The sequence below is a fragment of the Ascaphus truei genome, chromosome 3 (genome assembly GCF_040206685.1).
Source record: "Ascaphus truei isolate aAscTru1 chromosome 3, aAscTru1.hap1, whole genome shotgun sequence".
Lineage (NCBI taxonomy): Eukaryota > Metazoa > Chordata > Amphibia > Anura > Ascaphidae > Ascaphus > Ascaphus truei.
In genome coordinates this window covers 345,291,262-345,316,890 of record NC_134485.1, presented here as the reverse complement: position 1 = coordinate 345,316,890, position 25,629 = coordinate 345,291,262, and the positions used below count along the sequence as shown (strand labels likewise).

The 25,629-nt window shown below is 45.5% G+C and overlaps 1 protein-coding gene across 4 annotated transcripts in view; it reads left to right on the top strand.

Annotated features, from left to right (window-relative positions):
* LOC142490008 (uncharacterized) overlaps nucleotides 1-25,629 on the top strand; it is a 134,229-nt gene that overhangs the window by 66,416 nt on the left and 42,184 nt on the right. For 3 of the 4 annotated variants that reach the window (XR_012799976.1, XM_075591765.1, XM_075591763.1), the window contains 2 exons: nucleotides 4,249-4,310; nucleotides 15,836-16,249. The gene's annotated coding sequence lies outside the window, so the exon portion shown is untranslated. Of the gene's footprint in view, nucleotides 1-4,248; nucleotides 4,311-15,835; nucleotides 16,250-25,629 lie in introns of those variants that run through there. The other variant, XM_075591764.1, reaches the window with a different exon arrangement.

Genomic DNA, 25,629 nt, shown 5'->3' with positions numbered 1-25,629 from the left:
ATATTTGTAGATACCTTATGCAGAGCTATTAGACAAGATTAGGCTCTTGCAAATCGCCAAATGTTGTTAGAGTTTACAATCTAATGTCAATGTGTGGCTCTCTGTGTATCCTAGGCACAGTGTTTCCTAGAATTAGTGTGATGTGATGGGGGGGAAAGTCCCGTTACGAGGACCGAAACGTTGGCGGCCCTGTGTTTCACAATACACTTTATTTGGATATCATCTGTGCGGTGTGCTGTCTTTTTTGGTCATCAGGATTTCCTGGTCACCATACATCTATATGCAGCATATGGGACAAGCATCTGCCTTCTCAACCAAACCGTGAGTGCAAATCTCCATACCATGACTATATATATATTTATATCATATGCAGATAGCCATTAAGAGATTAATAAACTATCTGGTGTGCATACTATACTGCCAAGATTTGTAGAAGTAGTAGTAACCGGCACGCCAGTGGTCATAATGAAGTGTTTATTAGAACTGGATCGACCTTTCGGTCAAACCTTTGTCATCTTGACACAGGTCCAAGGTTGGACCGAAACATCGATCCTGTTTTAATAAACACTTATTTATGGAGACCATTGGAGTGTCGGATACTACTATCTCTTCCCCTTGCTATTTACAAGTTCCTTTCGCTGGTTGCTTCATCTGATGTGCACCCGTGGCAGGACTACAGTACCGTGAGTGCTCCGAACACTGCGTAGTCACACTACCAAGATTGTAGAGAGCAGTACACATGTATTTAATTTGTGGCTGGGTTGCCACACACGGTCAGGCTTGCTATGTTGACTGGGACATGTTCTGTTCCCTGCTGCTGTGCTACCAGGTAATGAGCAAATGTGAAAGATATTTGGGCATGTGCAAATGTCTTTGCTCTGATACAACTCCCTGTCCTCCCCAACACAACGCAACGTGGTTCTAATTGTTTAGATTCTGTGGTGCTGCTTCGGGTACAACAATTGGAAGTATCAAGCAATTCTCACCCTTATTTTATTTGTCTGAGTCTAATATGCGGAGTCTAATATGCTTAATTTGCCCATCCCCGAGAAGTCATGCAAGACAGCGGGGGCCATGTGCTGCCTGGAGAATATCCTGCACTGCCACAGCTGGAGATATCCCTCCTGCTCTCCTCAACTGTAATAACCCTTATGATCATGGATCACAATGTCAGTGATCAAACAGATGTACCAAGGAAACGGCTACAAAACCACTACACGGGTTGGTGGTCCAGATGGATGAGGAGAACATAGTGCTTGATCTTCTACTCCATCATCTGTGCCAGACAAAACTCTCTCATTATGAAGGATGTGTGTAAATAATAGGTTAAACTGCAGATCTGGGGAGCAGAAGGAGGAGATCTAGACTTGTGCTGAATGCACAAGCCTCAGACATTAGATTAGTTTCAGTTCTGTATGATCCTGGAAAATCTCCTGATCTCCTTGTTCACCAAGGCCTCGCTTAAATATGCTATGAACCCATCAGAAATGGAGCTGAAATCTTCCCAAGTAACAGAAAGATCGCTTTACAGCATATAAGGGCCCATGTACAAAAATTTGTTTTTGGTACAGTATTTCTCTGTGCTGGCATTATTTTGTTTGCAGCATATTATTGACCGTGATGCCTATAGATATTAATCAGTGTTTACAATGATACACGGAACTCTGGAATTTTGCAAACACTTAATTGGCAGCTACGCATCGTAATTTTGTTTTTGACATCTGTATGTAATTGCACGTTAATTGCTAGCTGCTTATATAACAAATAAAACAAAATTGCAGGGCAGGCTTGAATTTGACGTGTGTGTGTTTAATCGCTGGATGCTGCAGGGCATGAATGTGTTGCAGAGATAGACACCTCTGGTGGCATGTGGTGCCACAGAACTAAGGTGTGGACGCTGCTCAATGTGGTTATGGGGCTGTTCTGGAGTTGAAGCTTTTGGTGTCGTTACAAGTCATTGGGAAACAAATCTTAATATAAAATCGAAAGGTTAGTGCTATCTGCGGTGGATCTGATTGGTCCTCAGCCTCTGGCCAATCAGATTGGTGGCTCTGACGTCACCCAACTGCCACTCTCTTCCCCCTCGGCCACACACACTCTCACACTCTCTCCCCCCCCATCACACTCGCCTCCCTCCCCGGCGCTCACTCACCTCCCTCTCCGGCGGGGGAACAGGCAGTGGGCAGGCAGCCTCGCCGAGTGGCTAAGATGGCGGCGCCCGGAAGGACCCCCTTCCTCCTACAGCTGCCTCACGGCACTGAGTGCCTAAGATGGCGGCGCCCGAAAGGACTCACCTCCCTTCCCGGCGCTCACTTCCCTCCCCGGCGCTCACTTCCCTCCCTCCCCAGCCCTCACTTCCCTCCCTCCCCGGCGGGGGGACTGGCAGTGGGCAGGCAGCCTCCGGAAGGACCCCCGCTCCCCGGCGCTCAACCACTTCCGCCCAGAGCACGCTCTCTACAGCTCACCCCCCATCCCCACACGTCGCTACCCCGGTCAACATCCCCGAGGAGCAGGAGGAGGGCGGCAGGGAGTTGCCACCGGGAGTCGCCGGAGGCCACGAGGGGGGAGAGAACCACTGGCAGGCCGAGGAGCGCGGCATGCTGCCAGGTGAGGAAATGCAGGGGGAGGAATCCATGCCTTTGATGCCCCCTCTGCCTTTGACCCCCCCCTCTGCCTTTGACGCCCCCCCCCCCTGCCTTTGACCCCCCCTGCCTTTGACGCCCCCCTTGCCTTTGACCCCCCCCTGCCTTTGACGCCCCCCCTGCCTTTGATGCCCCCCCTGCCTTTCACTGCCCCCTCCCTGCCTTCCAACGCACCCACCCCCTCCCTGCCTTTCACGCCCCCCGTCCCCTCCCTGCCTTTCACGCCCCCCGTCCCCTCCCTGCCTCCGGGCAATGCCGGGTATATCAGCTAGTTCTTAATATAGTGGGGGGGGGGAAAACAAGACCACCAGTTGAATTGTATGTCCCATAATTAAATTCAGTCATTGCTGGGATTTGGCAATGACCTGTGATCAATAAAGGGCTCGTCCTATCCCAAAAAGTGTTTCCTTGGGTTTCTTGGGAAGTGCAGGGCTTAAAATCTGAGCTAGTGGAGGACATGCAAGGTACTTGTCGCCCCCTGCTGGATGTACTGCCTGAAGAATCGGACATGCTCTCATATATATATATATATATATATATATATATATATATATATATATATATATACAGTGGTTGACAAATCACCAAAAAATCTACTCGCCACACAAAAAAATCTACTCGCCACCTAGTACCAAACGTGTGCTGCTTGGGCCAATATTTACTCGCCCGGGGGTTAAATCCACTCGCCCGGGGCGAGCAAATGTATAGGTTTGTCGAACACTGTATATATATATATATATATATATATATATATATATATATATAAAAAAATACACGTGTGTGTGTGTGTGTGTGTGTGTGTGTGTGTGTGTGTATTAGAAACCCCTCATCTGGTAGTCTCTGCCGTGCTCGGAATTCCTCAGGATCAGAAGTTTATTCTCTGGATATACAACATTCTCTCTGGTTTAATATGAACCCAAGAAAGGCCTTAATGTGCTATAATAGCTTTCTTGTTTTTTTTTTATCTTGTATTATTTTACAGAAAATGTTTACATGTGGATTAATTCCAAATGTATTGAGTCAGCAAAGGTCACTGAAATACATAATTTCGTGTAATCAAAAGACTATGTTCAAATTCAATATTAGTCATTTAAGTCTGCTGCAAGAAGTTCTTGCTTAGTTAAAGTGTTATGTCTAAAAATGGTTCGATTTTTAGCCAATAATCTACAGTGGCTGCTCAGAAACTTGGATGAATGTGTGAATCAGTTTTTCAGGTAGACTGTCCCAAACACAATAAAAACTAGAAATATGCTATTTGGAAAGGGGAATATTTCCAAACGTCTACAACTCCTTGTAGATTTTCTTTTTAATGTAAGACCAAACTTTACCAACATTTAAAATATCTATATTTTCAATATACAATACTACAATATAATAATCATAATACAATATTTATACATATACAGTATTGGCAAATAGTGTGTGTGTGTCCGTGTGTTTTACAAATATTCTCACTATGGTGAGAAGTTGGGGACTGTACATTTAGCAATGAAATAATGTCCATTCACTGGATAAGCAGGCAGTACATTGTTGACTGCATTTCATTTTATAATCATGGTTGTGTCAAATAGAAGCATATTAATTGAGTTTCTGGTCTTTATTGCAGGTCATTAGCCAAGGAGGTTTATGCCACCACAAACCTGGCAGAGATTTTGACCCAAACAAAAGGTAGGAAAGGAAATGACAGAGACCTAGCAGTTTACGCATCCCATTATAACATAGAGCTTCGCCCTTTATGTACCAACTTGGCCTGCAATGCCTATGTAACCCACCAATCTAACCAACATATTGTATCTATGCGTTGGCTCCAAAAGACTGAAAATATATTCCACCACACATCTGAAGAGATGAAAGGGAATGGGGATAAAATGCGTAGCCCAGTGTCACCAGCAATGAATCAGTTCATCAGGACAGCACTATAAAAGTTTAGGCTCTTGAAGTATTAGACACCTGACCCAGCTGGACATTAGACAACAAGATCCTGTTACAAATTCATATGCATCTTCTTTAAGGGAGTGTAGACACTGGACCATGTAGAAAATGAGACACAGCATATCTATTACAGACTCTGTTTCAGATACTCACGATCATTACAATAAGAAACAAGCTCCTGCTTGGCTGCTTAGCCAATATTTGTGTCCTTTTGGCATTTATTTCAATGCACAATCACATACATAAAACACCACCGCTGACAAAGTGCAGGTGAAACTCTCATCATCATGTACAAGTATACATGGCTCTGCACTTGTCAATATGTAGGAATGGGAGTGTACAGTATACAGCTCTGTACAGTACTAGAAGTGTACAGTATGTGGCTCTATTTGTACAGATCACTGGCAGTGTGCTTGTCTTTATCCTTCTATATTACACTGACAGTGTCTATTCACGGTTCTATGTATCTCTCTGGTGCATGGGGCTGTGTAATTTTCTGTATGCAGTGTTATCAGCGATTCTCTCTCTACTGTATGTATGTGTGTATGTATCTATGTATATATAGAAAAGGGGGGAAAGGGGACAGGCACTCCTATATGCAAAATGTGTATGTGTGTATATATATATATAGATATAGATAGATAGATAGATAGATAGATAGATAGATAGATTTGTATGTGTGTATAGAGCACTGGCAGTATATACGCGGCTTTGTATTGTATATGACTCAGAGCATACATGGGGCAGTAAGTATGTGCGTGTTAAAGCTGCTAATGATAACCTTCCCCTGGAAATGACTGTTCATTGCCATCAAGAACACCTGCATAAAATTACCAGTGGCACAAAAGTCTAACCCGATACCAGATGTAACTTCACTCGCAGCTGTTTCCAAGCAACCAAAGTACACGGCAGCCAGAGACGGTATTTCAGCTCATCATAATTCCCTGTACGTCTTGACGTCATAAACGTGCATAAAGTGTCCCGTTGCCCTAGCGATGAATTCGGATCTATGCCAGGGGCTTCTATTGTTATGCGAACAACCTTTCAAAGCCAAATATCTCCAACAGCTATGATTAAACATTTCTTTTAAACTACAACTGATTAATATGAAAGCCTTCATGTCTTGCAATAATCTGGAATACTTCTGTGTGTGTGTGTGTATATGTATGTATGAATATATACACACGTGTATGTGTGTGTATGTATATGTATGTATATATATATATATATATATATATATATATATATATATATATATATATATATATTTATGTAGTGCAGGATAAATGAGTTCTTCGGTATTAGGTGATACCTTTTTTATTTGGACTAACAATTTATACCATAGTCCAAATAAAAAAGGTATCATCTAATACCGAAGAACTCATTTATCCTGCACTATCACAACTGGATTAACACGGCTATTTCTCTTATATATATATATATATATATATATATATATATATATATATATATATTTATGTTTGTGCTCATTTGCATGTCATTTCCCAGAATCCCTTGCTGCAGTGGAAGTGCTGTGTGCTGGGTGATGATGGGGAAAGGCGGGGTTGCAGACCTGCCTAAGACATGCAGATGAGCATACAGTTGTATTTACATTTGCATATTTGCTTTGCTGTGGAGGGTTTTTGTCACTTTTTTTACTCACCATAACTTAACTCAGTATGGTAAACCCCATCCTTTAGCTTCTCTGCATACCCAGTTAACCAACCCCACACTGATGAGACCCATTAAGGTCAAAACCCCCACACTGATGAGACCCATTAAGGTCAAAACAGCGGTGTGGGTAATGCTCCTCTCGGCCTGCACAGCTATGACCAAATGCAGTACCATCCTATCTGGGGCTTCAGTAGGAAAGGTCTGTGGCAAGCATTTGGCCCTCTAGCTCGTTGAGAGGTGGTGTCCAGGCCCCGGACCACAGAACCCCTGAGCCTTCGGGCTAAGGGGGGATGGCATTTGAACAACCAGCCCTTCAGGGCTGGGGTGCACCCGCACAACCCTCGAAAGAGGGGAGATGACGCGAACTCCCTTGCGGGCCTCGGGCCAGAGGGAGGAAGAGACGGATGTCCTGAATCCTAATGGAGGAAGGCATCAATGTCCCTGGAGACCTAGGCTTTCGGGCTGAAATCTTCAGGGAACCCGTTCCCAGGGCGGCTCTGACTTCGGTTGGACAGCCCAAGGGCATGCACCCGAACCACTGAAGTGGACTGGGATCTGATGAACGAGAGGGGAGGGTACCCCCCAACCCTCTCGGGAGGGTGAAAAAAAAAAAAAATAAGCTGTCTGTGGGTGGGTTTTCTGGGTATGCACCTTAACCTGGCTGTGCTCAAAGCTGTGACCATGCAGCAAGCTTAAGCCTATAGGGAACTATGTTAAAAATGGTTTTTGAAGCAAAAAGTGGCACTGTGTGCTCATTTGCATGTCATTTCCCAGAATCCCTTGCTGCAGTGGAAGTGCTGTGTGCTGGGTGATAATGGTGAAATGTGGGGTTGCAGACCTGCCTAAGACATGCAGATGAGCATACAGTTGTATTTACATATATATATATATATATATATATATATATATATAATTACACACATTTATATATACATACACACATTTGTGTGTGTGTATGTATGTGCATATGTATACACACACACACACACACACACACACACCAAGCTCAATTTGGATGTAGCACTGGGCACCCCCTGTTGTTTGATATATATATATATATACAGTGTTCGACAAACCTATACATTTGCACGCCCCGGGCGAGTGGATTTAACATCGTGGCGAGCTCCTATTGGCCCAAGCAGCACACGTGTGGTACTAGGTGGCGAGTAGATTTTTTTGTTCGGCGAGTAGATTTTTTGGTGATTTGTCGACCACTGTGTGTGTGTGTGTATATATATATATATATATATATATATATATATATACATATACAGTGGTTGACAAATCACCAAAAAATCTACTCGCCACACAAAAAAATCTACTCGCCACCTAGTACCAAACGTGTGCTGCTTGGGCCAATAGGAACTCGCCACGATGTTAAATCCACTCGCCCGGGTCGAGCAAATGTATAGGTTTGTCGAACACTGTATATATACACACACACACTTATATCGTCGTTATAGAGTTAAGACTCATTAGGTGCATTCTTTACCTTTTGTCTATGAAAATAGGTTTATTAAAGAAAAAAAGGTAAACATTAAAGACACGTAATCTTCAAAACTTGTCATATTAAAATACCTTCCTTTCTAAATATAGAATTTTTCCTGTCAAAAAAGAACATTGCATCTCCTTTTCCTCAGTACTCAAGGAATGTATTTAATGACTTTTTCCTCTACTACAACGAGATATGCCATATTCTATACACATATATGTGTAAAAGCCGTTTTACTTTTCATGCTCTCCTGAATAATTCTTAGAATTCTTTTTCATGCAGTTTTATTTGAGAATTATCTGCTTTTATTTTTAAAGTTTTCAGGCGTTTTAGAAAAATGTGCTTTTGTGACGCATGTCATTGCATGCCCCTCAGACACGGAGGGGTTAAAGTCGGCTGGTTGATCCAGTTTCCTAATGTGCAGTTAAACCTATTCATAATTCACGCGTTTTGCATGTTTGTGACGTGGAATTGGTGACTGACCGCCGTGTTGCTTGCCTGCCGGCAGACGCACACAGGTGAAGTTACATGCGGTCGTTCAGATGGAATGTTTCATGGTATGCAATTTGCCAGTGGGGAGGGAAGACATTTTACAGAGCCCTGTTTCCTGGCTCCAGCCACAGGTGTAGCTCACTCTATCACATCGTTCCACCACAGAGGTGGCTGCTCGCATATCTGTGAAATGCAACAGTAATCTGTTTTGTTAATAAATGTTGCCATAAACGAGTTGATATTACTATTCCATAATAGACACCACACCAGATACTTGGTATACACCCATTGTCATTTCCTTTTCATAGAGCGTTTGCTACCAAACCATTACACACACTAACGTAGTGCGGCATTTATTACTATTATAATTATGGGGTGTAATGGACAATCACCATACAATTACAACATTATCTACCGAGTAGATAAGGATGGCCCTGATCACAGGAGCTTACAATCTAAAAACGTGATGCGCAGTTGACTGTAGTTATAGCACTGTGTCACCATAAATACACATGTATGCCAGCTCTACCTATTCCTATAAATCTGATGCTGCCGTGCTATTAATTCACAATAGCACAATGTGATTGCCTCTTTGTATGTTTTACGGGTCATCCAGAAACCCCTTTGTCCTCCCCCTCGTTGGGTCCCTGTCGCTCTCTTGCCTTTCGTTAGGCTGCAATTTATTCTTCTGCTCTGATCTTTAACCATAAACTGATGTTTAGTGTCTTCATAACACTTTATTGCTCTGTAAAATTTAACTGGTTTCCATTACCCGGCCAAGTGGGATCAGCTTATGGGGAGAGGGAGGGTGACTTCTGCCTCTGCACAGTGTCCAAAGGAGTATCTGCAGGCTCAAGAAGAGCTAGGGAGATATACTGTTGAATACTTTTCCAACCAGCACTGCTTACATTTATGAAGAGCTGAGAGGGGGGGGGGGAAGAGTTAGTTGGATGTTGGAAAACTGAAAGAACAGTGCGGGAGTGGGGCCATGTTATGAAATTTGGAAATGTCCTGGGAGGCCTTCCTGCAGCGAAGCTGTTACAGAAGCCGGAAATGCATTCCTATAGAAATGAAAGTCCTGTCCCTTTATTTTGTAGATGGGAGCAATTTAGCGGTGGAAGTTTGCAGTTAATGCATATACAACATTTCCCCCTTATTTCTACTTAGATTGTATCCTCTTTGGGACATGGACTTTTTTCTAATTATTTATTTATAAAATATTTTACCAGGAAGTAATACATTGAGAGTTACCTCTCGTTTTCAAGTATGTCCTGGGCACAGAGTTAAGACAAATAATACTTGGTTACAAATACAGTTACATAAATGAGCAGGGTATACATTATATACAAGACATTGCATGCACAGTTAAAGATAATATATATTATGGGCGTATGAAACAGTTACAGACCAGATTAAAATGTGAAACAGCCTTAGATTTGAAAGAACTTAAACTGGTGGTGGATGTGAGAGTCTCTGGTAGGTTGTTCCAGTTTTGGGGTGCACGGTAAGAGAAGGAGGAGCGGCCGGATACTGTTACTGTTCTGTCTGAAGCGTTTATTCCCATTATGTATTATATTATTATGTCATATTACAGCTGTGAAGTGCTATATAAATAAAGGTATACATACCTGCATACTATATGTGCATGTCTGTGTACTTTGGAACCTGAAGTCAGATTGAAAGCTCTGCAGGGCAATGATGGAGCCTGTATGACTGTGTACAGAACTGTGTAGCCTGCCAGTGCAATGTATAAGCAGGCACGTGCTCATCTGTATACTGTATGTAAGCGTGTATAGTATCAGTGTCTGTGTGTATCTGTCTATGAGTAAGTATGTTGTGTGTGTTTGTGTGTGTGTTTAAGCAGGTGTGTGTGATATTCACAATTCCCTGGGGATACAGAAAAAGAAGGGGGGTGGGTTGGTGGGGGACAGGGATCTTCTCTGGGCCATAAAGTGATTAAGTGACTCTTCTATTACACTCCTTCTCCTTTCATGTCTCCCTCTCCTGTCTCCCACTTCCTCCTTCTCCTTTCATCTCTACAACCCCCGTCCCCAATTACCTCCCTCACTCCTTACAGGAACAAGTCATGAGTGTCTTAACCCTTCAGTGCTAAATGAATCCCTGCACTTCTGCAGAGAGTGGTACGTACAGGAATGATGTACCCACCACATCCTCACTTCATTTCCATAGAAATGGCTGAGAACGGACTGAGCTTGAGGTTCTGTGATCGGTAATAAATTGCTGCACTTGGTGTCCCTGATGTAATTTGTACCCAAGTGCTGGCTGTTCCTACAACGTTGTCACTATAATGTCCTATTGTAATGACGTATAAAGGTTTGTAATACCAGGAACAAATATGATATTTGTATTGTATTGTATGTCTTTATTTATATAGCACCATTAATGTACATACACTGGCGACACACTTTATTCGAGCTCGGCTAGTCCCACGAATTCGGGTATACCCGGGTGTATTGAGGTTTGTGACTGTTTTCTGCCCGAGTGCATTGAGGTATTTTCCAGGCAGGGATTGAAGCATTTTATTCCCGCTGGCTGCAATACTGCACAGTATATATATATATACTGCATTACAATTCATGAATTTATGCCATCTGGTAGACACGCGAAGCATTGCAGCCTATTAAATCCTAATCATTATCATTTAACAGATCAGCTGCCCGTCAGCCAGGCATGAACCCAGGCTGGGAAGGCAAACGCAACGGGGCTTGTCAGAGGTGAGGAGCGGCGCATTCCAGGTATCTGCCAGGTACATACTGGGTATTTGCTCGAATAAAGTGTGTCGGTGCAGTAGCGCTTCACAGTAGTAATACATGTGGTAATCAAATAAATAACAGATAATATAAATAACAGATCATGGGAATAAGTGCTTTAGACATAAAAGTAACATTAAGGAAGAGGAGTCCCTGCCCCGAGGAGCTTACAGTCTAATTGGTAGGTATGGAGAACGTACAGAGACAGTAGGAGGGAGTTCTGGTAAGTGCGTCTGCAGGGGGCCAAGCTTTATGTATCGTATTCAGAATATCCACAGTGCTATTCATATGCTTCTTTAAGCAAGTGTGTCTTAAGGTGGGTATTAAAGGTGGATAGAGAGGGTGCTAGTCGGGTACTGAGTTTAAGGCGGGAGAGGGCTTTAGATACAAAGGGGGTAGAAAGAAGACATCCTTGAGAAGAATGCAAGAGTCTGGATGGTGCATAATGAGAAATTAGGGCTGAGATGTAAGGAGGGGCAGAAGAGTGTAAAGCTTTAAAAGTGAGGAGAAGAATGGAGTGTGAGATGCGGGATTTGATTGGAAGCCAGGAGAGGGATTTCATGAGGGGAGATGCTGAGACAGATCTAGGAAAGAGTAGAGTGATTCTGGTAGCAGCGTTTAGGATAGATTGTAGAGGAGACAGGTGAGAGGCAGGAAGGCCGGACAGCAGGCGGTTACAGTAATCAAGACGGGAGAGAATGAGGGCCTGAGTCAGATTTTTAGCAGTCGAGCAACTGAGGAAAGGGCGTATCTTTGTTATATTGCGGAGGAAAAAGCGACAAGTTTTAGAAATGTTTTGAATGTGAGGGGCGAATGTGAGAGAGGAGTCGAGTGTGACCCCTAGGCAGCGTGCTTGGGCTACTGGGTGAATGATCGTAGTTCCAACAGTAATGTGGAAGGAGGTAGTAGGGCCAGGTTTGGGAGGAAGTATGAGGAGCTCTGTTTTAGCCATGTTGAGTTTAAGGCATCGGAGGGCCATCCAGGATGATATAGCAGAGAGACATTCAGAAACTTTGGTTTGTACAGCAGGTGTAAGGTCGGGTGTTGAAAAGTATATTTGTGTGTCGTCAGCATAGAGGTGATAATTAAACCCAAAAGATGTTATTAGGTCACCTAGAGAGAGTGTGTACAGAGAAAAGAGAAGAGGTCCCAGGACAGAGCCCTGGGGTACCCCCACAGAGAGATAAATAGAGGAGAAGCAGGTGTTAGCAGAAGAGACACTGAAAGTACGATGGGAGAGGTAGGATGAGATCCAGGATAGAGCTTTGTTCCGAATACAAGAGTATGGAGAATGTGAAGGAGAAGAGGGTGGTCCATGGTGTCAAATGCTGCAGAGAGGTCGAGTAATATGAGCAGAGTGTAATGACCTCTTGTCTTTGGCAGCATGGAGGTCATCAGTTATTTTAGTTATTTTATACTTAAAGCAGCAGTGCAAGCAATATCTTACATGTGTTTTTTGTTTTTAAATAAATCCGTTCTGTACTATGAGAAAATATTGTAGCATTTAAAAAAAAAATTGAGACATTTTTAATGTTTTTAATGTTTCTAATGTACAGTAGGAAGCATTTCCAAACTGACAGCCCCTTCCCCTTCTGTTAGGCTCTGGCTCTTGTGCCCCGCCCTCCTTTCTAGCAGTGAACAAATTGTATCTAATAACTGCCCAGTCACATAATATTGCTGGACTACACTGCCCACAATGCTGTGCAAGAACTGAATTAAATAACCCGAGCAAGCGATCGCTTAAAGGAGAATGGATCGATCTGCAGCTTAGCTAATCACTTGTCAGTGTGCAGATTGTATTGATGTATATATTGAATGGGAACAAATTTATATATATATATTTTTAAACGGCAGCTTGAACTGAACACTTTAAAGGGTAAACTGTTCGTGACAGTTCTGGTTTAATTCATGCATGGTATTCTTTGTATGTTTGGTGTTTATCATTCCCCCTTACTGTCTGTATGCTTTTATTGTAGCGCAATATGCACATGTGCAAATAAAACAATGGTAAGATGAATGCAAATGACCTCATATGCATGGCTTAGATTGCAGTAAAACAAGGTGTAAGTGTTGGCTTAAGGCTTCCCAAGATTCCTTCTTGGTTCCTCTGCCTTGCCCATGGCTAGAGATGGTCACCACCAGAATACTCTGCATTCCTCAAGCCCCAGGCTTTCTGCAGAAGGCATTTTTATGGCTTCCTCTATTTCCCTTTGGCTTTATACAACCCTGTTTTCTATTCACCAGTTCCTTCTGGCACCATCTGGGAGGGCAGTTTAGTTTTTACTGCTGTCTTGGATGTGTCTGGGCTATAGTGGGGGATGGGAGTCAAGTGAGAGACCAGAGTGAAAGACTCAACAGAAAGTCAGTGGTAACGGCAAAACAGTAGCTTGCAGCAAAGGACACACTTACAAGCCTTTTCCACAAGAGGGCAGAATAAGGATCTAGCCAAGACAGCAGCTCCCCCATTGTGAGTGCCCCATTGTGCTACAGGAGCCTGCATTAACTCCTAGTGTGGTCTGGCATGAAGCAAATGCTTGGATAGTTTTTAAGAATGAAGGGGAATATGATTTTCAGATCACTGTAATTTGGCGTTTATTGAGTTGTGGGTTCAAGTCCCACAATCTGCTGCTCTTGCAGCATATTAACACACAAAGGTTGCAGTACTTCTGCTCTGCGGTTTTGATGATTTATCCCAACAATACATCATGTTAATAATGCACAGTGTGTACATACAGTAGTGTGTGCAAGCACAATAATGGCTGCCTCTGTACTTTTAGCCCTGGGCCACTCATCTCCAAGTTATGCCTGATGGCCATGTAGCGAGAGGCTCCGTTTTACACATCCTGCCCAGTGGCAATGCTACCGAGCTGCTTTTGAAAACAATCTAAGTGTATTAACACTGGGGCAGATATTTTTCAATTTGTATATTAGGAAGGTTTCTATAATAAAACAAGAGGAGATTTTTTTCCCCCCCCATAATAGGTTTTGCATAAAGGGAAATGTTACACCAAGCTGTACAGACAATGAGAGATGGAAAACCAGGACTGATTATTTATTTATAAAATGTTTTACCAGGAAGTAATACATTAAGAGTTCCCTCTCGTTTTCAAGCATGTCCTGGGCACAGAGTTAGGATAACAATACATGGTTACATTAAGTGAACAGATTGTGCCTGAGAGCTTGGAGCCCTGGGAATACTGTACTTTCTGCCTCGTTTGAAGAATTATTTTGTACATTTTGACCAGTAACATCATTTTGCCTAAATACTCTAAATGCTACAGTGCAATAATAGTAATAATAATAATAATAATTGTATGAATTCACAATATTACTTCTTACAAAGCAATATTTGCAGTTAATAGTTCAAATTGGGTGGGAAAAAACAACCTAATACTGATAATTCCATTTCTCACTATATTGATCTCTTTCTTGCTGAAGAGGCCTAGCAGAGTTGCAGTCCCATTAACCCTTTGATTGCCAGAAGACCAGCGGCAGGTCTCCAACTCCCCAAGTAGTCACGTGGTTGTGGGAGACCCCCGCATCGTTGAACACGTCCCCTGAGAGAACCGGCGTTTCTAGTAGGACCCTCGAAATCAGGGGTGGCTAATTCCAGTCCTAAAGGGCCTCCAACAGGACATCGCTGCTTGAGCTACCTGTGCTGAATCGGTGGCTCAGTCTTCGACTGAAGCAGGAATATCCTAATAACTGGCCTGTGGGTGGCCCTTGAGAACTGGAGTTGGTCACTCCTGCTCTACATCATAAGGACCCCCTAGAGTGCTGGCCCTTATGATGCGCAGGGTACGTGATTGGGAACTCAAAGGGTAAAGAAACATATTTTGGGGCTGCAATACAGTGAAACAGCTCTGCCATATGACAGCTGTGCTATTTCCAACCTTCGTTCCATAACTAAAGATAAATGTTAATAGGTTTGCCGAGAAATCTCACATCACATATATCAATGCAGTCCTAATACATACAGTAGGGGCTAATACATGACAGAGGGGAAACAAGATTATCAGGGTTTCAGAGATCAAGGCTGTTGGAACAGTGCATAACAAGGGACATCTTTCAGAGTACCCCAAATTATTATTTTTAATTTTCTTTCTGCAACATGTTTAATTTTTTTTATACACGACTGTTATTGACGAAGGTGAGTAACAAAGCACCCGGGCAGTGGGTGAGAGACGAGGCTGCGTGGTTGCTGCCTTCTGGTGGACACTTGTAAAACTGCAACTTTCACAGGACTATTGGTGCGACTGTCTTAAAAATAGGCTTTGCGACATTTTCATGGGGTCTATGTTAAAGTGCCCATGAAGTAAAAAGTGGCAATGTGTGCGCATTTAAATATAATTTCCCAGAATCCCTTGCTGCAGTGGAAGCACTGTATGCTAATAGATAATGGGGGAAAGGCAGGTTTGCAGATATGTGAATGTGCTCACAAGTCATATCTGTATTTGCTGTAGCATGTTTATGAAAGTGACTGCTCGAAGTTGTTGACAATTTTGCTAATCTTCACCTGAATTTTGCAAAAAATATGGCAGCATAGAGCGGGTCACGTGAGCTACACATTGGCTTTTAATGTTTGTCTAGTACTTCAGGGGGGGGAGATTGGGCAAATGTTGTCTGGTCCGTCTATTTCTTACCTTCATAAATTTGCATTCTTGCAGTGAAAAATAACACGCATGTGGTGCGCTGAACCTCATTTTGCCCTGGCTTTCACTGCCTTTTTGTTCAATCGCTGGTTGCATAATCATCATTAATACATGTGTGGCCGGTCTCATTATTTTATTCACTTATTTCATTGACTTATTTTTGTATTTCTGTTTATTCAGCCTAAATGGCAGCCCGGTGGCATGTTTCTGCATTCTTTTGCTTGGCACGTACTGACGATCCAGTTGGAAATCCAGCCCAAAGCGTTGTGCCTCGCATTGCAAGCCTTCTCCTACAGCAGCGGTAGCCAACTGCAGTCCTCCAGGACCACCAACAGGCTGCCGGGTATTAGGGATATCCCTGGTTCAGTCTTGGACTGAGCCACCTGTGCTGAAGCAGGGATATCCTGAAACCCTGACCTGGCAGTGGCCCTGGACGACTGGAGTTGGTGGCCCCTGCCTTACAGCAAAGGGGTTCATTATAACATCCAGATTACAGACTCATTAACATTTTGCTGGTGTTGATTTTTACCAGCGGCAAAGTAACACTGCTGTCCAGTCATGCAGCTCGTGTCTTTGAAATAAAATCTGGCTTCTCCCCCCCTCTTTCTTTGATGATGATGATGATGATGATTACCAATGTAATTCTGTGCGCCATTGGAAGCTGCCATGCCCACAACTGAATTTAGAGAGACAAAGACAGTGGAAAAGCATGAACCCCCGAAAGCAATGAGATGAACCAAAGACTGAAGCCTGAGGATCAAAGATAAAGGTGATGAAACTTAGAGCTGCTCAGTCTGCCCTACAAAAAAGTGGGCAAGTAGGTAGCACTGCCTCTGTAACCCCTTTGGTGCCAGGGAGAATGTTACTGTGCTGCCTTATGTTGTGATGTACCTGTCGCGCGTATCCTCGCTGTTTGTACTTTATTTCACTTGTGTTGTCATGTTGTGAAGCGCTGTGTGCACGGTTGGCGCTATATACATAAAACTATACTGTACACACGTACGGCATTGCAGATCTCTCCCATAGTGCACGGGTCAGAGCGTACGCTGGGCATAGTGATAACAGAACTGTCGTTGAAGTGGGAGAACCCGTGTCATTCCATTGGGACTATCAAAGAATGCCTTTATCCCTTGTTTTTGTGGCACATACTTTCAGATCGCAAGCGTCATAAAGGCAGAGAAGCATTGTGCCAGGAACATTGTGCATGCAGTCAGTGTCATATACAGAAATGGAGTCAGCTTTAGAGGGTACTCAGGAAGTAATGGGCAATTCTTGCAAGGCTTTACTGTGGGTTGGATTGAATTTTAGGTGGTGATATCCAGAAGAATAAAGATATAAGACCAGACTATAATGCTGCTGTTCACATAATTTAACAGACTAAGGAAACATTAATGTCTTATTTTGGGGTTTCGTTCTCTTAAAGCAAAACTTCACACGTGCTATCTGCATCCCAAATAAGGCAATATGCCAATACTGTTGCTGTATGTCTTGACTAGAAGTATATCAGCTCTCCGTTATAAAGGCCAGTGAGGGTTTTCTGCGCTCCCAAACGGATGAGTGATAGTGCTGTGTAGTGTAATCACAGTGCGGTGTAGTGCGGTGTTGCTCATGTAATCACAGTGCGGTGTAGTGTTGTCGCTCGTGTAATCAGTGCAGTGTAGTGCGTTGGTGTTAATGTATAGTGCGGTGTAGTGCGGTGTCGCTTGTGTAATCACAGTGTAGTGCAGTGTTGCTCGTGTAATCACAGTGTGGCGTAGTGCGGTGTCGCTTGTGTAATCACAGTGTGGCGTAGTGCGGTGTCGCTTGTGTAATCACAGGGTAGTGTAGTGCGGTGTCGCTTGTGTAATCACAGTGTGGCGTAGTGCGGTGTCGCTTGTGTAATCACAGGGTAGTGTAGTGCGGTGTCGCTTGTGTAATCACAGTGTGGCGTAGTGCGGTGTCGCTTGTGTAATCACAGGGTAGTGTAGTGCGGTGTCGCTCGTGTAATCACAGTGTGGCGTAGTGCGGTGTCGCTTGTGTAATCACAGTGTGGCGTAGTGCGGTGTCGCTTGTGTAATCACAGTGTGGCGTAGTGCGGTGTCGCTTGTGTAATCACAGTGTGGCGTAGTGCGGTGTCGCTTGTGTAATCACAGTGTGGCGTAGTGCGGTGTCGCTTGTGTAATCACAGTGTGGCGTAGTGCGGTGTCGCTTGTGTAATCACAGGGTAGTGTAGTGCGGTGTCGCTTGTGTAATCACAGTGTGGCGTAGTGCGGTGTCGCTTGTGTAATCACAGTGTGGCGTAGTGCGGTGTCGCTTGTGTAATCACAGTGTGGGGTAGTGCGGTGTCGCTTGTGTAATCACAGGGTAGTGTAGTGCGGTGTCGCTTGTGTAATCACAGGGTAGTGTAGTGCGGTGTCGCTTGTGTAATCACAGGGTAGTGTAGTGCGGTGTCGCTTGTGTAATCACAGGGTAGTGTAGTGCGGTGTCGCTTGTGTAATCACAGTGTGGTGTAGTGCGGTGTCGCTTGTGTAATCACAGTGTGGCGTAGTGCGGTGTCGCTTGTGTAATCACAGTGTGGCGTAGTGCGGTGTCGCTTGTGTAATCACAGGGTAGTGTAGTGCGGTGTCGCTTGTGTAATCACAGGGTAGTGTAGTGCGGTGTCGCTTGTGTAATCACAGTGTGGCGTAGTGCGGTGTCGCTTGTGTAATCACAGTGTGGCGTAGTGCGGTGTCGCTTGTGTAATCACAGGGTGGCGTAGTGCGGTGTCGCTTGTGTAATCACAGGGTAGTGTAGTGCGGTGTCGCTTGTGTAATCACAGGGTGGGGTAGTGCGGTGTCGCTTGTGTAATCACAGTGTGGTGTAGTGCGGTGTCGCTTGTGTAATCACAGGGTAGTGCGGTGTCGCTTGTGTAATCACAGTGTGGCGTAGTGCGGTGTCGCTTGTGTAATCACAGTGTGGCGTAGTGCGGTGTCGCTTGTGTAATCACAGTGTGGCGTAGTGCGGTGTCGCTTGTGTAATCACAGGGTAGTGTAGTGCGGTGTCGCTTGTGTAATCACAGTGTGGCGTAGTGCGGTGTCGCTTGTGTAATCACAGTGTGGCGTAGTGCGGTGTCGCTTGTGTAATCACAGTGTGGCGTAGTGCGGTGTCGCTTGTGTAATCACAGTGTGGCGTAGTGCGGTGTCGCTTGTGTAATCACAGGGTGGCGTAGTGCGGTGTCGCTTGTGTAATCACAGTGTGGCGTAGTGCGGTGTCGCTTGTGTAATCACAGTGTGGCGTAGTGCGGTGTCGCTTGTGTAATCACAGTGTGGCGTAGTGCGGTGTCGCTTGTGTAATCACAGTGTGGCGTAGTGCGGTGTCGCTTGTGTAATCACAGTGTGGCGTAGTGCGGTGTCGCTTGTGTAATCACAGTGTGGCGTAGTGCGGTGTCGCTTGTGTAATCACAGGGTGGCGTAGTGCGGTGTCGCTTGTGTAATCACAGTGTGGCGTAGTGCGGTGTCGCTTGTGTAATCACAGTGTGGCGTAGTGCGGTGTCGCTTGTGTAATCACAGTGTGGCGTAGTGCGGTGTCGCTTGTGTAATCACAGTGTGGCGTAGTGCGGTGTCGCTTGTGTAATCACAGGGTAGTGTAGTGCGGTGTCGCTTGTGTAATCACAGTGTGGGGTAGTGCGGTGTCGCTTGTGTAATCACAGTGTGGCGTAGTGCGGTGTCGCTTGTGTAATCACAGTGTGGCGTAGTGCGGTGTCGCTTGTGTAATCACAGTGTGGCGTAGTGCGGTGTCGCTTGTGTAATCACAGTGTGGCGTAGTGCGGTGTCGCTTGTGTAATCACAGTGTGGGGTAGTGCGGTGTCGCTTGTGTAATCACAGGGTGGGGTAGTGCGGTGTCGCTTGTGTAATCACAGTGTGGCGTAGTGCGGTGTCGCTTGTGTAATCACAGTGTGGCGTAGTGCGGTGTCGCTTGTGTAATCACAGGGTAGTGTAGTGCGGTGTCGCTTGTGTAATCACAGGGTAGTGTAGTGCGGTGTCGCTTGTGTAATCACAGTGTGGCGTAGTGCGGTGTCGCTTGTGTAATCACAGGGTAGTGTAGTGCGGTGTCGCTTGTGTAATCACAGGGTAGCGTAGTGCGGTGTCGCTTGTGTAATCACAGTGTGGCGTAGTGCGGTGTCGCTTGTGTAATCACAGGGTGGGGTAGTGCGGTGTCGCTTGTGTAATCACAGGGTAGTGTAGTGCGGTGTCGCTTGTGTAATCACAGTGTGGCGTAGTGCGGTGTCGCTTGTGTAATCACAGTGTGGCGTAGTGCGGTGTCGCTTGTGTAATCACAGTGTGGCGTAGTGCGGTGTCGCTTGTGTAATCACAGGGTAGTGTAGTGCGGTGTCGCTTGTGTAATCACAGGGTAGTGTAGTGCGGTGTCGCTTGTGTAATCACAGTGTAGTGCGGTGTCGCTTGTGTAATCACAGTGTGGGGTAGTGCGGTGTCGCTTGTGTAATCACAGTGTGGCGTAGTGCGGTGTCGCTTGTGTAATCACAGTGTGGTGTAGTGCGGTGTCGCTTGTGTAATCACAGGGTAGTGTAGTGCGGTGTCGCTTGTGTAATCACAGGGTAGCGTAGTGCGGTGTCGCTTGTGTAATCACAGGGTAGTGTAGTGCGGTGTCGCTTGTGTAATCACAGTGTGGCGTAGTGCGGTGTCGCTTGTGTAATCACAGGGTAGCGTAGTGCGGTGTCGCTTGTGTAATCACAGTGTGGCGTAGTGCGGTGTCGCTTGTGTAATCACAGTGTGGGGTAGTGCGGTGTCGCTTGTGTAATCACAGTGTGGCGTAGTGCGGTGTCGCTTGTGTAATCACAGGGTAGTGTAGTGCGGTGTCGCTTGTGTAATCACAGTGTGGCGTAGTGCAGTGTCGCTTGTGTAATCACAGTGTGGCGTAGTGCGGTGTCGCTTGTGTAATCACAGTGTGGCGTAGTGCGGTGTCGCTTGTGTAATCACAGTGTGGCGTAGTGCGGTGTCGCTTGTGTAATCACAGTGTGGCGTAGTGCGGTGTCGCTTGTGTAATCACAGTGTGGCGTAGTGCGGTGTCGCTTGTGTAATCACAGTGTGGCGTAGTGCGGTGTCGCTTGTGTAATCACAGTGTGGCGTAGTGCGGTGTCGCTTGTGTAATCACAGTGTGGCGTAGTGCGGTGTCGCTTGTGTAATCACAGGGTAGTGTAGTGCGGTGTCGCTTGTGTAATCACAGTGTGGCGTAGTGCGGTGTCGCTTGTGTAATCACAGGGTAGTGTAGTGCGGTGTCGCTTGTGTAATCACAGTGTGGGGTAGTGCGGTGTCGCTTGTGTAATCACAGTGTGGCGTAGTGCGGTGTCGCTTGTGTAATCACAGTGTGGCGTAGTGCGGTGTCGCTTGTGTAATCACAGGGTAGTGTAGTGCGGTGTCGCTTGTGTAATCACAGTGTGGCGTAGTGCGGTGTCGCTTGTGTAATCACAGGGTAGCGTAGTGCGGTGTCGCTTGTGTAATCACAGTGTGGCGTAGTGCGGTGTCGCTTGTGTAATCACAGTGTGGCGTAGTGCGGTGTCGCTTGTGTAATCACAGGGTAGTGTAGTGCGGTGTCGCTTGTGTAATCACAGTGTGGCGTAGTGCGGTGTCGCTTGTGTAATCACAGGGTAGCGTAGTGCGGTGTCGCTTGTGTAATCACAGTGTGGCGTAGTGCGGTGTCGCTTGTGTAATCACAGTGTGGGGTAGTGCGGTGTCGCTTGTGTAATCACAGGGTAGTGTAGTGCGGTGTCGCTTGTGTAATCACAGTGTGGCGTAGTGCGGTGTCGCTTGTGTAATCACAGGGTAGTGTAGTGCGGTGTCGCTTGTGTAATCACAGGGTAGTGTAGTGCGGTGTCGCTTGTGTAATCACAGGGTAGTGTAGTGCAGTGTCGCTTGTGTAATCACAGTGTGGCGTAGTGCGGTGTCGCTTGTGTAATCACAGTGTGGCGTAGTGCGGTGTCGCTTGTGTAATCACAGTGTGGCGTAGTGCGGTGTCGCTTGTGTAATCACAGTGTGGCGTAGTGCGGTGTCGCTTGTGTAATCACAGTGTGGCGTAGTGCGGTGTCGCTTGTGTAATCACAGTGTGGCGTAGTGCGGTGTCGCTTGTGTAATCACAGGGTAGTGTAGTGCGGTGTCGCTTGTGTAATCACAGTGTGGCGTAGTGCGGTGTCGCTTGTGTAATCACAGTGTGGCGTAGTGCGGTGTCGCTTGTGTAATCACAGTGTGGCGTAGTGCGGTGTCGCTTGTGTAATCACAGGGTAGTGTAGTGCGGTGTCGCTTGTGTAATCACAGTGTGGCGTAGTGCGGTGTCGCTTGTGTAATCACAGTGTGGCGTAGTGCGGTGTCGCTTGTGTAATCACAGGGTAGTGTAGTGCGGTGTCGCTTGTGTAATCACAGTGTGGCGTAGTGCGGTGTCGCTTGTGTAATCACAGTGTGGCGTAGTGCGGTGTCGCTTGTGTAATCACAGTGTGGCGTAGTGCGGTGTCGCTTGTGTAATCACAGTGTGGCGTAGTGCGGTGTCGCTTGTGTAATCACAGTGTGGCGTAGTGCGGTGTCGCTTGTGTAATCACAGTGTGGCGTAGTGCGGTGTCGCTTGTGTAATCACAGTGTGGCGTAGTGCGGTGTCGCTTGTGTAATCACAGTGTGGCGTAGTGCGGTGTCGCTTGTGTAATCACAGTGTGGCGTAGTGCGGTGTCGCTTGTGTAATCACAGTGTGGCGTAGTGCGGTGTCGCTTGTGTAATCACAGGGTAGTGTAGTGCAGTGTTGCTTGTGTAATCACAGTGTGGCGTAGTGCGGTGTCGCTTGTGTAATCACAGTGTGGCGTAGTGCGGTGTCGCTTGTGTAATCACAGTGTGGGGTAGTGCGGTGTCGCTTGTGTAATCACAGGGTAGTGTAGTGCAGTGTTGCTTGTGTAATCACAGTGTGGCGTAGTGCGGTGTCGCTTGTGTAATCACAGGGTAGTGTAGTGCGGTGTCGCTTGTGTAATCACAGGGTAGTGTAGTGCGGTGTCGCTTGTGTAATCACAGGGTAGTGTAGTGCGGTGTCGCTTGTGTAATCACAGTGTGGCGTAGTGCGGTGTCGCTTGTGTAATCACAGTGTGGCGTAGTGCGGTGTCGCTTGTGTAATCACAGTGTGGCGTAGTGCGGTGTCGCTTGTGTAATCACAGTGTGGCGTAGTGCGGTGTCGCTTGTGTAATCACAGTGTGGCGTAGTGCGGTGTCGCTTGTGTAATCACAGTGTGGCGTAGTGCGGTGTCGCTTGTGTAATCACAGTGTGGCGTAGTGCGGTGTCGCTTGTGTAATCACAGGGTAGTGTAGTGCGGTGTCGCTTGTGTAATCACAGGGTAGTGTAGTGCGGTGTCGCTTGTGTAATCACAGGGTAGTGTAGTGCGGTGTCGCTTGTGTAATCACAGGGTAGTGTAGTGCGGTGTCGCTTGTGTAATCACAGGGTAGTGTAGTGCGGTGTCGCTTGTGTAATCACAGTGTGGCGTAGTGCGGTGTCGCTTGTGTAATCACAGGGTAGTGTAGTGCGGTGTCGCTTGTGTAATCACAGGGTAGTGTAGTGCGGTGTCGCTTGTGTAATCACAGGGTAGTGTAGTGCGGTGTCGCTTGTGTAATCACAGGGTAGTGTAGTGCGGTGTCGCTTGTGTAATCACAGGGTAGTGTAGTGCGGTGTCGCTTGTGTAATCACAGGGTAGTGTAGTGCGGTGTCGCTTGTGTAATCACAGGGTAGTGTAGTGCGGTGTCGCTTGTGTAATCACAGTGTGGCGTAGTGCGGTGTCGCTTGTGTAATCACAGGGTAGTGTAGTGCGGTGTCGCTTGTGTAATCACAGGGTAGTGTAGTGCGGTGTCGCTTGTGTAATCACAGGGTAGTGTAGTGCGGTGTCGCTTGTGTAATCACAGGGTAGTGTAGTGCGTTGCTGATCTCTCAAGAAGACAAACACTTAACGATCCTTCAGTAATGTCCCCTGGTATCTATTCCCTGGGCTAATAATTCTTCCTGGGAATACATTGCCTTGATTTATGATTAAATCCTGCTTTAATTAGCTTCACTGATGCCCTTCTAGTGCGACTTTCTACTTCTATCCTTAATATATTTCAAGACACTGGTAACCAGCTTTTGTAATTCCCAGATCTACTTGAGCAAAGAGTGAGCCATTTTCCATTGTCCTGTGTTTATAAGATCAGCTGCTCCACATCATGAATAAAAATAAGCAGGGCCGGTTTAACTACTAGGCAAACTAGGCAGTCACCTAGAGAGGCAATATTTGGGGGGTCGGCAAAAAACTGGGGATACCGTGTAGCAGCAAGGCTACTGATAGGAGGGTACAGCTGGGACGTCTATTCTGTACCAGTGAGTCAAGGCACCCTACAGACAACCCCAACATGTGCCAGATCCACAGAGGTGCATCTCAGAGGGGTCTGCTGGAGGCCAGTGGAACTGACAGGCACCTCCACGGACACCCTCTGATAGGCCCCCTCTGCAGTCCCACACCACCTCCCCCTCCCCCGCTGGCACATAACTACTCCCCCTCCGGCGCATAATTAGCCTCACCAGGCAAATAACTATATCCCCCAGTACAATAAGAATGTACAATCTGTACCATATTCTCCTTTTTAATGTAAAATAAACCTGTAATTATAAATGCAGAATTTGTATCCATATTAATGCACAGTATATATATTTTAACGTTAATTGTGATGGCTGTGGAAGGCTGATCGTTAGCCCAGGGCTTCTAATACCCTTGCACCAGCCCCGAATTTAATAAATATTTACAAAATGACATACACTGCATGTTATTTTTTTTATCTACGATATTGCAGATGTTTTTCCATGTTTGGGAAATTACGAGTTGCAACGTACTTTATAGGAGTCCTCCTGACTGCATTCTTTCTAACATTCCGTAATTACCAGGAATACTCTTATATATTTATTCTCATTGGTTAAAGTGCCTTTAAAGGTAGCTTTAAGTAACTGCTTCATTTTCAGAAATTATAAACCTGTGCAACAATAGCAAAACAAATTCGAAAGAGCTTTTGCACAAAGGACTTAAGCTATAAAAAGAAGAAAGTATATCATAGTTGGAACTTTGAATCCACATTGAGTGAATCATAGTCCACATATGATTTACCTTTTCTTAGTAATTCACTCCCTGTATACATATTTGTGCATGAATCGGAGCAGTATCTATATATCTGATATTGTATATGGTGTTTTCCCTTAATAACGCCATTTGGTTGGGCTGATCCAAAAGCGTAACCCCATTCTTGACTTATCCTAATGAGTCCATTTACAGCGATACTAATAATGCCCCCTTCTTTCATAAGGGGTATTTAAACCAACAACAAGAGAGCTTCAGAGACTCCTCCTCCCCCAATGAAGCGTGAGGGATCACGTGAAACATGCGTCGGGTTTTAGGGACGTCGTGACGGTGACGTCCTATTGGACAGACGAGCAGCATCCTTGAAACGGGTCGTATAGCGGTGGCTTACTTACCTTTAGATATCTCTAGTGAAGGGTGTTATTTGGGGATACATTCACCCACATCCCTTTTGCCCGTGTATCTGTACAGGACACTAGGTTACATTTGGAGGGTGACTATCGGCATTGCGTGACGCATTGACGCTCATACTAATCACTGATTTTGTGATAATCACTCTTGCCGTTCTCACCTCCAATTTGTTTCCTCGACTGAGGACCCAACCTGACAACTTATATGTACCGGTTAAGTGATCCATTGCATGACCGGGTTAGCAAGAGAGTAAGCTAAGATTGCATCAGATGAGCAATCGCACTGCATCAGAACTAAGATCATTTACGACTGACAAGCTGTAGGTGTGTTCTAGATGTGAATAGTAGATATATACCCCTTCACATTTGTATATGTCATTATTCCTAGTACTATTGGTATAGATACATTGCATTCAGGTTTTGTTACCTATGTAACACCTGTTCCCACCTGCCACAGGAGATCTGGCC